We start from the raw sequence: 9,679 nt of genomic DNA, 5'->3' as shown, positions 1-9,679 counted from the left end.
AGGCTTCTCATCTGGCTGTGCACTGGTACTCTCTCTCTGGGTGTGCTAGTCCGCAGGGCAGGGCATCCCCTGGGCAGGGTGGAGCGTGATCTCTGCGGCCTCGTCTTGCAGCTCCTTCCTTTCATTCTCAATCATCCTGCCCACAGTGGCCTCCTCTCAGGCCTGCATACTTACAACGGCGCATTGCCCGTGCTGCCCCTCTGCAGGAAGTGTCCCTCTGTTTAGTTTGCAGCTGACTGATGCCGCCTCACCCTTCTCATGTCTTCTCAGGTGTCACTTGGTCAAGAAAGCGTCCCCTTACCTACTCAACTCATCTCGTCTCCCTACCATAGCTCACGTGACACCACGCACCTCTCGCTTATGGCCGTCATCGCCTTTCGCATCCAGTTTCAGGTAGGTAAGTTTACCCCGTGGTCCGTGAGGAAGAAGAGATCACGCCTGTTTTGCTTACTCTTGATTCCCAGCGACTAGCCCGGTTACTGATAACCTCTGTTAGAGGGAGAAAGGAATGCACCCAATCCCTGGTGAAGCCCCGACCGTTTTCCTTTCTAGTGTCCCTCGTACTCCTCCCTGCCGTCTGTGTCGCCCTTACTCCGCGTCTACCGTTTATGAGTTTACACCTGGGTTACGGTGACTGCTTCGGAGAATCGCATGCCTTTCTACCTCCCTCGCTGCGACCTCTCCTACACCTCCCAGGGCTCTTGGGTTATGCCCTTGCCCTCTTCCGAGCCGTCCGTGGCACCCGCTGTCAACCCCGTACGGCCAGGCTCCTAAGACTGACACTCCAGGCCCTCCGTAATTTGGCTTCAGTTTCACTTTCTAGACGTTTCAAGAAAGAACGGGGTCTAAATATCTGTGCACCTCTGCTCCGTTTCATATCTACCCACGAGGTTAATTTTTTTGTTTCTTCCAGTCCACCTATTTTGCACCTCCGTCTCTGCGAAGACTTCACTGAGAATCCAAGCGATTTCTGGATCCCTTCTCTCCCCTGAAGCTGTAAACAGTTTAACAAGACAGGTGCGGAACTGCCGTAAGGTAATCTACATCTTGTCTCCCTCTCTGGTATCTAACCTCCCTGCGAATGGGGGTACGTCTCCGTGTTCTGTGCGGTTTTCAGCACAGTACTCTCTACACGTAGTGGATATTTGATTTGGTAAGTGACCGAATAAGTGAATGAGTCACCAAGATAAGGGTATTGTCTCATTCTTTCTCGCTTTTTCCACTTCCAAGTTTCTTTAGTTAGTTTCCTCAGACAAAAGGTTTCTTTGTAGCTACACAGTGGCCAGGTCCAGAGAATGTTGCAGATAGCTGCTGAAAACATCCCTCCTCCACTTGAGAATGGCTTGCTCTCCCTCTCAAGCGGAGAGAGCTGGGATTCGATATTTAATTAAGCGCCTCTGTTCACTTGGCATTTAGAGGCACTAGGGGGCGTTAGTGCTCTACACCCGGTGAAATGCCTGTTTCGTTTGTGATTTTCCTTTGTGAAAAACAACTATGCACAGAGTGTTTTGTGCCAATTTTCCATCCTTTTAGATTGACGGAAAGCATTTTACCTACGTAGAAACAGAAAACGAATAGAAAGAGCGTCGCATTGCGTTTAATGAAAGCTTAGGGCGGTCTCGGTGGTACGTTAGTGAAGTTATCTGGAGACACCTTAGCCACGTACATTGTGTTGGAGAGGCACCGAGAATTCATTCAGGAGTTCTCAAAGTTCGAGGACACAGTTGCCTTACACGTAGGCACGGTGGCAGCCGTGGACATGGCAGTGATTTGGAGAATGTTGTACTAGTCGGCTCTCGCTGTGATAATGCTTTGCAACAAATCTCCCCAAAACTCACTTACATAAAGAAGAATCTAGTTTTCTCGGACCTGTGGGCTAGCTGCAGCGGCACTCTTGTAGACCTCTCGATGGCGGGTGTTGCTCCATGCCGTGGGTCAGTTTGAGGTCTGTCCCGCACACCTTACCGTGGAGCCCAACTGTGAGGCTGCAGCTCCCTGTCCTCTCGCAGAGTTCACTGAAACGTAAGAGGTGAGCCCAACCACACAAGGCCACGTAAGGCCTCTGCGACTCATTGAAGGCCATCGTGTCTTCCCTTGGCCTCCTGGGAACCCCCTGGCCCCAGGATGCAGCTTCGGTAGCCCAGGGCAACCGGCGGAGGGGGGCGGGCGGGGCTGCAGGAGGGTGGAACGCTGAGGTCACAGAGGGTGTGGGTGTGGCCACCTCTGCTGTGACTGAACCAAGGGCGTGGGTGGGGGACTGGGGGTCCAGGGCAGGGCCCTCAGAGCCCGGTAGGCCCAGGGGGGCGGCGCAAGCACCTAGGCCCAGGCCGAAGAGCGCCTTCTTGGTCTGCGCGGCAGGCCGGCCTCTCGCCTTGCCACTCAGGCCGCCCTCCCTCTTGAAGTGTGTGTGGCACGCGTCCGCGGAGTACACCTCGCTGCACAGGTAGCCGTGGGACTGGGCGTCGTAGCTTCCTGCGAGGCGGCCGGAGGTCCCGCAGGCGGGTGGGTCCCTGGGACAGACGCGCGGAGCGGCTCCTGCCCGGCCCCCCTGAGAACCGTCGCCGTTCCGTAAGGCGGGGCGCCTGCTTCAGAATGTAAATCACGTGTCCGCTCTATGGATACGCTGTTTAGTTTACCAGGCAAGACTTTCTTGGTGAAAGAAGCAACGTTGGCTTGCATCCTCGAGCAGGCTTGTCATCTGGCTGTGCACTGGTACTCTCTCTCTGGGTGTGCTAGTCCGCAGGGCAGGGCATCCCCTGGGCAGGGTGGAGCGTGATCTCTGCGGCCTCGTCTTGCAGCTCCTTCCTTTCATTCTCAATCATCCTGCCCACAGTGGCCTCCTCTCAGGCCTGCATACTTACAACGGCGCATTGCCCGTGCTGCCCCTCTGCAGGAAGTGTCCCTCTGTTTAGTTTGCAGCTGACTGATGCCGCCTCACCCTTCTCATCTCTTCTCAGGTGTCACTTGGTCAAGAAAGCGTCCCCTTACCTACTCAACTCATCTCGTCTCCCTACCGTAGCTCACGTGACACCACGCACCTCTCGCTTATGGCCGTCATCGCCTTTCGCATCCAGTTTCAGGTAGGTAAGTTTACCCCGTGGTCCGTGAGGAAGAAGAGATCACGCCTGTTTTGCTTACTCTTGATTCCCAGCGACTAGCCCGGTTACTGATAACCTCTGTTAGAGGGAGAAAGGAATGCACCCAATCCCTGGTGAAGCCCCGACCGTTTTCCTTTCTAGTGTCCCTCGTACTCCTCCCTGCCGTCTGTGTCGCCCTTACTCCGCGTCTACCGTTTATGAGTTTACACCTGGGTTACGGTGACTGCTTCGGAGAATCGCATGCCTTTCTACCTCCCTCGCTGCGACCTCTCCTACACCTCCCAGGGCTCTTGGGTTATGCCCTTGCCCTCTTCCGAGCCGTCCGTGGCACCCGCTGTCAACCCCGTACGGCCAGGCTCCTAAGACTGACACTCCAGGCCCTCCGTAATTTGGCTTCAGTTTCACTTTCTAGACGTTTCAAGAAAGAACGGGGTCTAAATATCTGGGCACCTCTGCTCCGTTTCATATCTACCCACGAGGTTAATTTTTTTGTTTCTTCCAGTCCACCTATTTTGCACCTCCGTCTGTCCGAAGACTTCACTGAGAATCCAAGCGATTTCTGGATCCCTTCTCTCCCCTGAAGCTGTAAACAGTTTAACAAGACAGGTGCGGAACTGCCGTAAGGTAATCTACATCTTGTCTCCCTCTCTGGTATCTAACCTCCCTGCGAATGGGGGTACGTCTCCGTGTTCTGTGCGGTTTTCAGCACAGTACTCTCTACACGTAGTGGATATTTGATTTGGTAAGTGACCGAATAAGTGAATGAGTCACCAAGATAAGGGTATTGTCTCATTCTTTCTCGCTTTTTCCACTTCCAAGTTTCTTTAGTTAGTTTCCTCAGACAAAAGGTTTCTTTGTAGCTACACAGTGGCCAGGTCCAGAGAATGTTGCAGATAGCTGCTGAAAACATCCCTCCTCCACTTGAGAATGGCTTGCTCTCCCTCTCAAGCGGAGAGAGCTGGGATTCGATATTTAATTAAGCGCCTCTGTTCACTTGGCATTTAGAGGCACTAGGGGGCGTTAGTGCTCTACACCCGGTGAAATGCCTGTTTCGTTTGTGATTTTCCTTTGTGAAAAACAACTATGCACAGAGTGTTTTGTGCCAATTTTCCATCCTTTTAGATTGACGGAAAGCATTTTACCTACGTAGAAACAGAAAACGAATAGAAAGAGCGTTGCATTGCGTTTACTGAAAGCTTAGGGCGGTCTCGGTGGTACGTTAGTGAAGTTATCTGGGGACACCTTAGCCACGTACATTGTGTTGGAGAGGCACCGAGAATTCATTCAGGAGTTCTCAAAGTTCGAGGACACAGTTGCCTTACACGTAGGCACGGTGGCAGCCGTGGACATGGCAGTGATTTGGAGAATGTTGTACTAGTCGGCTCTCGCTGTGATAATGCTTTGCAACAAATCTCCCCAAAACTCACTTACATAAAGAAGAATCTAGTTTTCTCGGACCTGTGGGCTAGCTGCAGCGGCTCTCTTGTAGACCTCTCGATGGCGGGTGTTGCTCCATGCCGTGGGTCAGTTTGAGGTCTGTCCCGCACACCTTACCGTGGAGCCCAACTGTGAGGCTGCAGGTCCCTGTCCTCTCGCAGAGTTCACTGAAACGTAAGAGGTGAGCCCAACCACACAAGGCCACGTAAGGCCTCTGCGACTCATTGAAGGCCATCGTGTCTTCCCTTGGCCTCCTGGGAACCCCCTGGCCCCAGGATGCAGCTTCGGTAGCCCAGGGCAACCGGCGGAGGGGGGCGGGCGGGGCTGCAGGAGGGTGGAACGCTGAGGTCACAGAGGGTGTGGGTGTGGCCACCTCTGCTGTGACTGAACCAAGGGCGTGGGTGGGGGGCTGGGGGTCCAGGGCAGGGCCCTCAGAGCCCGGTAGGCCCAGGGGGGCGGCGCAAGCACCTAGGCCCAGGCCGAAGAGCGCCTTCTTGGTCTGCGCGGCAGGCCGGCCTCTCGCCTTGCCACTCAGGCCGCCCTCCCTCTTGAAGTGTGTGTGGCACGCGTCCGCGGAGTACACCTCGCTGCACAGGTAGCCGTGGGACTGGGCGTCGTAGCTTCCTGCGAGGCGGCCGGAGGTCCCGCAGGCGGGTGGGTCCCTGGGACAGACGCGCGGAGCGGCTCCTGCCCGGCCCCCCTGAGAACCGTCGCCGTTCCGTAAGGCGGGGCGCCTGCTTCAGAATGTAAATCACGTGTCCGCTCTATGGATACGCTGTTTAGTTTACCAGGCAAGACTTTCTTGGTGAAAGAAGCAGCGTTGGCTTGCATCGTCGAGCAGGCTTGTCATCTGGCTGTGCACTGGTACTCTCTCTCTGGGTGTGCTAGTCCGCAGGGCAGGGCATCCCCTGGGCAGGGTGGAGCGTGATCTCTGCGGCCTCGTCTTGCAGCTCCTTCCTTTCATTCTCAATCATCCTGCCCACAGTGGCCTCCTCTCAGGCCTGCATACTTACAACGGCGCATTGCCCGTGCTGCCCCTCTGCAGGAAGTGTCCCTCTGTTTAGTTTGCAGCTGACTGATGCCGCCTCACCCTTCTCATCTCTTCTCAGGTGTCACTTGGTCAAGAAAGCGTCCCCTTACCTACTCAACTCATCTCGTCTCCCTACCGTAGCTCACGTGACACCACGCACCTCTCGCTTATGGCCGTCATCGCCTTTCGCATCCAGTTTCAGGTAGGTAAGTTTACCCCGTGGCCCGTGAGGAAGAAGAGATCACGCCTGTTTTGCTTACTCTTGATTCCCAGCGACTAGCCCGGTTACTGATAACCTCTGTTAGAGGGAGAAAGGAATGCACCCAATCCCTGGTGAAGCCCCGACCGTTTTCCTTTCTAGTGTCCCTCGTACTCCTCCCTGCCGTCTGTGTCGCCCTTACTCCGCGTCTACCGTTTATGAGTTTACACCTGGGTTACGGTGACTGCTTCGGAGAATCGCATGCCTTTCTACCTCCCTCGCTGCGACCTCTCCTACACCTCCCAGGGCTCTTGGGTTATGCCCTTGCCCTCTTCCGAGCCGTCCGTGGCACCCGCTGTCAACCCCGTACGGCCAGGCTCCTAAGACTGACACTCCAGGCCCTCCGTAATTTGGCTTCAGTTTCACTTTCTAGACGTTTCAAGAAAGAACGGGGTCTAAATATCTGGGCACCTCTGCTCCGTTTCATATCTACCCACGAGGTTAATTTTTTTGTTTCTTCCAGTCCACCTATTTTGCACCTCCGTCTCTGCGAAGACTTCACTGAGAATCCAAGCGATTTCTGGATCCCTTCTCTCCCCTGAAGCTGTAAACAGTTTAACAAGACAGGTGCGGAACTGCCGTAAGGTAATCTACATCTTGTCTCCCTCTCTGGTATCTAACCTCCCGGCGAATGGGGGTACGTCTCCGTGTTCTGTGCGGTTTTCAGCACAGTATTCTCTACACGTAGTGGATATTTGATTTGGTAAGTGACCGAATAAGTGAATGAGTCACCAAGATAAGGGTATTGTCTCATTCTTTCTCGCTTTTTCCACTTCCAAGTTTCTTTAGTTAGTTTCCTCAGACAAAAGGTTTCTTTGTAGCTACACAGTGGCCAGGTCCAGAGAATGTTGCAGATAGCTGCTGAAAACATCCCTCCTCCACTTGAGAATGGCTTGCTCTCCCTCTCAAGCGGAGAGAGCTGGGATTCGATATTTAATTAAGCGCCTCTGTTCACTTGGCATTTAGAGGCACTAGGGGGCGTTAGTGCTCTACACCCGGTGAAATGCCTGTTTCGTTTGTGATTTTCCTTTGTGAAAAACAACTATGCACAGAGTGTTTTGTGCCAATTTTCCATCCTTTTAGATTGACGGAAAGCATTTTACCTACGTAGAAACAGAAAACGAATAGAAAGAGCGTCGCATTGCGTTTACTGAAAGCTTAGGGCGGTCTCGGTGGTACGTTAGTGAAGTTATCTGGGGACACCTTAGCCACGTACATTGTGTTGGAGAGGCACCGAGAATTCATTCAGGAGTTCTCAAAGTTCGAGGACACAGTTGCCTTACACGTAGGCACGGTGGCAGCCGTGGACATGGCAGTGATTTGGAGAATGTTGTACTCGTCGGCTCTTGCTGTGATAATGCTTTGCAACAAATCTCCCCAAAACTCACTTACATAAAGAAGAATCTAGTTTTCTCGGACCTGTGGGCTAGCTGCAGCGGCTCTCTTGTAGACCTCTCGATGGCGGGTGTTGCTCCATGCCGTGGGTCAGTTTGAGGTCTGTCCCGCACACCTTACCGTGGAGCCCAACTGTGAGGCTGCAGGTCCCTGTCCTCTAGCAGAGTTCACTGAAACGTAAGAGGTGAGCCCAACCACACAAGGCCACGTAAGGCCTCTGCGACTCATTGAAGGCCATCGTGTCTTCCCTTGGCCTCCTGGGAACCCCCTGGCCCCAGGATGCAGCTTCGGTAGCCCAGGGCAACCGGCGGAGGGGGGCGGGCGGGGCTGCAGGAGGGTGGAACGCTGAGGTCACAGAGGGTGTGGGTGTGGCCACCTCTGCTGTGACTGAACCAAGGGCGTGGGTGGGGGGCTGGGGGTCCAGGGCAGGGCCCTCAGAGCCCGGTAGGCCCAGGGGGGCGGCGCAAGCACCTAGGCCCAGGCCGAAGAGCGCCTTCTTGGTCTGCGCGGCAGGCCGGCCTCTCGCCTTGCCACTCAGGCCGCCCTCCCTCTTGAAGTGTGTGTGGCACGCGTCCGCGGAGTACACCTCGCTGCACAGGTAGCCGTGGGACTGGGCGTCGTAGCTTCCTGCGAGGCGGCCGGAGGTCCCGCAGGCGGGTGGGTCCCTGGGACAGACGCGCGGAGCGGCTCCTGCCCGGCCCCCCTGAGAACCGTCGCCGTTCCGTAAGGCGGGGCGCCTGCTTCAGAATGTAAATCACGTGTCCGCTCTATGGATACGCTGTTTAGTTTACCAGGCAAGACTTTCTTGGTGAAAGAAGCAGCGTTGGCTTGCATCGTCGAGCAGGCTTGTCATCTGGCTGTGCACTGGTACTCTCTCTCTGGGTGTGCTAGTCCGCAGGGCAGGGCATCCCCTGGGCAGGGTGGAGCGTGATCTCTGCGGCCTCGTCTTGCAGCTCCTTCCTTTCATTCTCAATCATCCTGCCCACAGTGGCCTCCTCTCAGGCCTGCATACTTACAACGGCGCATTGCCCGTGCTGCCCCTCTGCAGGAAGTGTCCCTCTGTTTAGTTTGCAGCTGACTGATGCCGCCTCACCCTTCTCATGTCTTCTCAGGTGTCACTTGGTCAAGAATGCGTCCCCTTACCTACTCAACTCATCTCGTCTCCCTACCGTAGCTCACGTGACACCACGCACCTCTCGCTTATGGCCGTCATCGCCTTTCGCATCCAGTTTCAGGTAGGTAAGTTTACCCCGTGGTCCGTGAGGAAGAAGAGATCACGCCTGTTTTGCTTACTCTTGATTCCCAGCGACTAGCCCGGTTACTGATAACCTCTGTTAGAGGGAGAAAGGAATGCACCCAATCCCTGGTGAAGCCCCGACCGTTTTCCTTTCTAGTGTCCCTCGTACTCCTCCCTGCCGTCTGTGTCGCCCTTACTCCGCGTCTACCGTTTATGAGTTTACACCTGGGTTACGGTGACTGCTTCGGAGAATCGCATGCCTTTCTACCTCCCTCGCTGCGACCTCTCCTACACCTCCCAGGGCTCTTGGGTTATGCCCTTGCCCTCTTCCGAGCCGTCCGTGGCACCCGCTGTCAACCCCGTACGGCCAAGCTCCTAAGACTGACACTCCAGGCCCTCCGTAATTTGGCTTCAGTTTCACTTTCTAGACGTTTCAAGAAAGAACGGGGTCTAAATATCTGTGCACCTCTGCTCCGTTTCATATCTACCCACGAGGTTAATTTTTTTGTTTCTTCCAGTCCACCTATTTTGCACCTCCGTCTCTGCGAAGACTTCACTGAGAATCCAAGCGATTTCTGGATCCCTTCTCTCCCCTGAAGCTGTAAACAGTTTAACAAGACAGGTGCGGAACTGCCGTAAGGTAATCTACATCTTGTCTCCCTCTCTGGTATCTAACCTCCCTGCGAATGGGGGTACGTCTCCGTGTTCTGTGCGGTTTTCAGCACAGTACTCTCTACACGTAGTGGATATTTGATTTGGTAAGTGACCGAATAAGTGAATGAGTCACCAAGATAAGGGTATTGTCTCATTCTTTCTCGCTTTTTCCACTTCCAAGTTTCTTTAGTTAGTTTCCTCAGACAAAAGGTTTCTTTGTAGCTACACAGTGGCCAGGTCCAGAGAATGTTGCAGATAGCTGCTGAAAACATCCCTCCTCCACTTGAGAATGGCTTGCTCTCCCTCTCAAGCGGAGAGAGCTGGGATTCGATATTTAATTAAGCGCCTCTGTTCACTTGGCATTTAGAGGCACTAGGGGGCGTTAGTGCTCTACACCCGGTGAAATGCCTGTTTCGTTTGTGATTTTCCTTTGTGAAAAACAACTATGCACAGAGTGTTTTGTGCCAATTTTCCATCCTTTTAGATTGACGGAAAGCATTTTACCTACGTAGAAACAGAAAAGGAATAGAAAGAGCGTTGCATTGCGTTTAATGAAAGCTTAGGGCGGT

Source organism: Leucopleurus acutus, assembly GCF_964270905.1.
Source record: "Leucopleurus acutus genome assembly, chromosome: 2".
NCBI classification, from domain to species: Eukaryota; Metazoa; Chordata; class Mammalia; order Artiodactyla; family Delphinidae; genus Leucopleurus; species Leucopleurus acutus.
This window is presented reverse-complemented; position numbering follows the sequence as displayed.